Source organism: Gastrolobium bilobum, unplaced genomic scaffold, assembly GCF_033153095.1.
Source record: "Gastrolobium bilobum isolate Gb01-03AN ecotype WA unplaced genomic scaffold, APGP_CSIRO_Gbil_v1 utg9844, whole genome shotgun sequence".
Taxonomy (NCBI): domain Eukaryota; kingdom Viridiplantae; phylum Streptophyta; class Magnoliopsida; order Fabales; family Fabaceae; genus Gastrolobium; species Gastrolobium bilobum.
Window position 1 is genome coordinate 234,747 of NW_026897384.1, and position 6,000 is coordinate 240,746.

The window sequence follows — 6,000 nt, forward strand, 5'->3', positions numbered from 1 at the left end:
TCTAAAAAATATTAAAAAATTATCAGCTTACGCAAAAGTTATATTTTTGGACTTGGAGTCTAACTTGTCTACATAAAAAATCATGTTTGATTAACAGAAACCGAACATACTTTTTTACTTTTTGTGAATATATCTTTCTGTCTGGAAATGGAAGATTGAGGTTCCGCGAGGTGTACCCAAACATGCTAATTATCATATTAATCATGTTTACTTCTGGAGTTTCGTGAAGATTAAAACAGCCCCCAACCAAGTAAGCTTGAGTTTGCTTGATGTAATTTTCTATTCGTGAATCCATAAAAGTCGAAGCCAACAAGAGCTGTTGAAGCCTTCTCCTTAACTAGCTTCATTAAAGGCCATTCCTGAACGGGCCAAACCTAACAATCATAAGCTCAAAGCCCTTTTCGACGAGGCACTAGCTTCAACGAAGCCCATTCTCCAACGGTCCAACCCCAACCATAGAAGCCAAGAGTGCCCCTAAGAATGCAAACTAGCAGACTTTGAATATCCCAATCAGAGTATGGTAAAGATGATGAATCTGAAGAGTTTCCAGCTCCAAAATAGTCGGCGAGTCAGGGAGGGCAACGTCGCCTCAAGTTTATTAATCCTTTGTCTTAGATTACATTCATAATTAAACAAAAGATAGATAGTGCAACATATGTTTGCTCCCCTTTTATCCTTATAATTTCTTTATGCATGAAATCTTTTAAAAAGTTGTTTAAATTTAACTATGTATAGAACCTAAATTATTGTAAATTTTAATTTTTTCGCCCCTCTTACAAAAATTTATGACTACGCCAATAAAAATAGTGTACTCATTGTGGTACATAGATGTTTTTCATGGAGGGTGAAATATCTTGATATAGGGGTGTCCATAGTGGCCTTGATAGAGACCAGGCGACTAGTGAAGCTTCCCATGTATGTGCTAAAAGGGGGAGTGTGTGTGAGGGCTCTGCATAGAGGCAGAGTGACAACATATGAGAGTGGGAAAAAAGCTCCCCCCCTCCCTGTCTGAGGGAGTATTTAGAGAGGAGAGTCCTCCCTTCATGTGGGAGACCGTTGGTCAGCCAATGAGCTGTCTCATCAAGCTACCCACTGTCAGTGTACAGGGGCAGTAGTGCAGGATGGGAAATGACCCAGTGGTGAGCCTCTATGGCTTGCCATGGGTGCCCTCTAGAAGATTCTAGACTGTGGACTTTGAAAGGTTGGACCCATCTGGTGAGCTTAACAGAACAAATAGCATCCTCCAAACAATCAAACTCACACACAACCGTGAGAAAACTTCTATATTCTAAAGTTATTTCTAAACCCTAAATCCAGCCAATTCAAAGAACCTGAATATCCACACTAAGTCCTCACTTCTTTATTTTTTTTATTTTTTCTCGTAAGTTATATTATGAGTTCTAACGTGCTTGGTCTCTACAAACTGGATGAGGTGTTTCGTCCTCTCACGAAATTTCTTTGCATTATCCCGAGTAAAACTAGCACCATCCACCATGGCCTGTCATATTTCTATTCTATCAGATTTTAAAAACTCTCTTCTTGGATTGTCTCTTTACAACTTCGTTCATTCTAAAGATGTATACATAAAAAAATAATTAAATTAAAAATATTGTTAGGAAACAATAATGCTAGCAATTCATAATGTCAACTCAACAAATATTCCCAATAAATTAAAAGAGTGCGCTGTTCCAAAATAGGACAATCACCTTTTAATAAATGAAATCACAACAGACATTATATAGAGCCGCCTCTAAGGCTCTAACTATTAAATTGTTTAAAAGTTTGTAATGTAAGACTAAGGATGTCAAAGTCTCCTCCTAGCTGGTTAATTACAGTGACAACTAATTTTCTCCCCGAAAATAAAAAGTTAAAGGGAAAAGTGTGTGTCATTTTAAAGGATGTAAAGTTGTGCCATTTTAATAGAGAGAAAGAGATAGATAAATGATTAGAGAGAGTTGACAAAAAAAATAAAGGTGTGGGTCCCACCTCTTTGTGAGAGTGAAATGATATAAATTGTGTCATTTAAAAGAAGAGTAAATACCCTTTTTAGTCCTTGGCAATATCCACGAAGCCATTTTCTGTCTCTAGCAATAAAAAAGGGACAGATTGGTCCCTGAAATAACAAAAAAGAGGCCACGTTCATCCTTCCGTTAACTCCCACCTAACCGTCCAACTAACGGTGCACAGTTGACACGTTAGTTTGCTGACGCGGCTTGGATGTGGGACACTGTGGAAGACGAGACGACGACGTTTTAGTCCCTGTCAAAACCGCGAGGGCCATTTTGGTTCCTGTCAAAATGCACGAGGACGTTTTTAGTACCTGACAAAAAGCACGGGACCCTTATTAGTCCCTAACCAGAGAAAAATAGGCACATGACTTCATTGCTTTTCTATGCAGTCCAATTTTGCAAAACAAAAGTGCATTACATCAGAAACAGGAGTGCAATCCAATTTTGCAAAACAAGAACATGACATCAAATTGGATTTGTCTGCAGTCCAATTTGTTAAACCAGAAGACATGGATGTACAAGAACTACAACTACGTATATTAGTTAAAAAACATCAAAAATGGTAAACTTAAACATTCACCAACCTTGTGAAACATAATAGCTGGAACATGATTTGAGTATCATTATATTTGAAGACATGGATGTATAGTAGTGCATTACAAAATAAAGCCAACTGCCAGGAATTAAAAGAAAGGCCTCTAATACAATATCGCCAGAATTTACAAAAAAAACATTGACATAATAAGGCCTCCAAATACATAATGGCCAGAATTTTCAAAAAAAGTCATTCACATAATATAAACCCTTCTCAGTTGGCTCATGCACTACTCTCAGGTCATTTACAGCAGCAGGTCATTTTCTTGAGGCAGGCCTTGGTGGCCTAAAACCAGGTGTGCTCATGAAGGCCAATAATCTGCTTCGTGTGCCACTGGTTGCTGCATTCATTGTTTCATTACTCAACAGCTCATTTTCCTGTTGTAGATTTGATGGAGGTGGGCTGCTTCCTCTCAAGTTGCCTTCATGTGGCTGAGAACTACCAACTGCTGCAGTCCAGTCAACTGTCATGCATTGGAATTATCAACAATCATTTACCTGGTTTCTTCTCTGATTTTTCTTTGTATTTAAATATCAATAATCATGCAATTATCTTTTATAGAAAAATAAATAGTATAATTGTAATGCTACACTACTGAAGATATTGTTCGTAAATCGCATAACGCTATGTCTTATACAGATTAAGAGAATTAAAGCAGTTCATAGTATTCTAGGGATCGTAAAAGCTGTTTGCAAGAGCCAAGAATCCCTTTTAACAAAGTGGGAAGCTTAATTAGCATTGAAAAAGAAATGAATAATCGTTAATAAGGTCGAAACTTCAGTTAGAAACACAAATTTCATTGAAATAAAATGCCAAGAAGGAGTATTTTACTTTGTGATGAAATTTAGTTTAATTACTTTGTGATGAACAAATGGATTGCACTCCTGTTTCTGATGTAATGCACTTCTGTTGTGCAAAATTGGACTGCATAGAAAAGCAATGAAGTCATGTGCCTATTTTTGCTCTGGTTAGGGACCAATAAGGACCCTGTGCTTTTGTCAGGGACTAAAAATGTCGTCGTGCATTTTGACAGGGACCAAAACGTCGTCGTCTCGTCTTCCACGGTATCCCACATCCAAGTTGCGTCAGCAAACTAACGTGCCAACTGTGCACCGTTAGTTGGGCCGTTAGGTGGGAGTTAACGGAAGGATGAACGTGGCCTTTTTTTGTTATTTAAGGGACCAATTTGTTCCTTTTTTATTGCTAAGGATGGAAAAGGGTTTCGTGAATATTGTCAGGGACTAAAAATGATATTTACTCTTAAAAAAATAAACATTTTTCCCAAAGTTAAAACCGAATAAATTTGACCATCTAAGTACTATATAATATGCAAAAGAATGGCCAACAAGGTGTTCTTTTCGTTTACTTTTGATTAATGAATGACTAGGAAGTTGCCTGACTATTGACGAATGACAACTGTATTGCATGTTCAAGTCCAAAATGAAAATGGGTACATTACGTTAACTATATATGTAGCCTCCATCCATATTATTATGTAGTCCCCTTGTTATTATAAAACCTGCAAATGCCATTGCCTGATCTTGTACCAAAACAGAAAACAAATCTGCATTACAAGTCTTAGTGAAAGAAACGGATCTTCCTATCAACTTGTGAAAGAATTGGTAAACATCTTGGTGGTGCCAATCAAACAAGAAACATGTCTATCGAAAATTCCAGGTATATTTTTGCATGTGTTTGAGTAGATCAACATTCGGTCGGTGCTTGCATCCTTTCTGTAGTATTTAGTCTCTCTTTTTACGGTTTTACTTTACATGATATCATGTAGAGTTGGGGATTTTTCATGATCCTTACAAGATTGAATGTTTGATGCTGCATATCTCCCACCTCCTCTTATATGATCCCCTTTTCGTTCTCCCTTCATACTCTCATATATATTACCACATGTGGTTAATTCGATGTGTTTGGTTAATTAGTTGAGGTTTTAGCTTGTGTGAATTATTGGTTACTCTAGTTAGCTTAATTACCTTGAGATTTTCCCCACAGAAACAGAATATGTCATGTGAAAATACATATTTTCACACTTTTCTCATTCAATCAATTTCAATTTCTTCTATCATTAATCACTCAAAAACTGTGGTCACTTTAAGAATTATAGTAAACATTTACTTGGTCACTTTATAGATAAATCTACTATAGGAGAGTTCTTTTTGCTAACGCATTCATCATCCCATATTTAATTATATTTGCACCTTAATAAACAAACATCCTTCCGGATCACTGCACAGAGAAACTACGTCTTTCACGAAGACTGTGGACAACATGGTAAGGTCTAAAAACAAACGTGAAGGACAAAGTGGAAGTGAACGAGACAGTAGTAGAGCCAGTTCACCGGAAATCAGAAGTGACAACGAACATAGAAAGAGCAGTGCTATGCCTTCAGGTGATTTATTCTCCGAAATTTAAGTGTGAGTGATAGGTAACTAAGGAAACACCATATATTTGAAAATAACCATAAATTTAATGTTTTAAAATTTTTGATTAAGATATACGATGAGCCCATTTTCCAAATTTTTTTTCTTCTATTCCATGAAACGTCATTGAATGTGTGGTTAAAACGTAATTGTGTGCTCATGTGCAGATAAGCTGATTTTGGAACAAAATGTAATTGACCTAAAGTCATTGAGGCTTGAGGCATCAGAGGAACTGACCAAGCGACCAAAAAAAGGAGAGATATATAATGAGGTGACAGCCAATGTAGAAGGCATAGAGAAACGATTGAAAAAGCTGTCAATGAATCGTGAGATGTTATCAATTGACGCGGCTATTGAGATTGCTGACGCAGCCTATCTTTTGAGGATTTTGAGAAAACCAAACCATGAGATTGAATTAGCAGGCCAAATGGCTCAAAATGGTGCACTTTTGATGCTTCAAGCACGTGTGCTATCCAAGAAGGGAAAGGAGCTACTTGCCCAGAGCAAAGGCAAGTTACAGTCTGCAATCCCGTAAACCATAAAGAGTGAGCGTCATTTTGAGGGTATACAATGAAGCAATTTAGAGTATTGGCGAAATCAAAGAACCACCCCTTTATTGTTATGTGCCTTTCATAATTGCCTTTATGTTGTAGTGACATGCATTAAAAATACAAGATTAGACACTTGGGGTCCTTGTCTCGTTGCTGTAATGGTATTTAAAAAACCAAATAGTATCCAAAAATAAAAAAACAAAAACCAAATAAGGAGTGTTGAGCATCTTATGCTAGCTATAGCCAAAGTGAATGAAATATTGTCATCTATATTTAATTTTTAATTAAATATTGATTACCTGCTAAAAATATTTTTGAATTGTCTAACTTAGATAAAAACGATAAAATTATTATTTGTAAAAACGGTTAGAATTCGCAACACAGGACCACATCGGTTAAATATTGTTTTTACA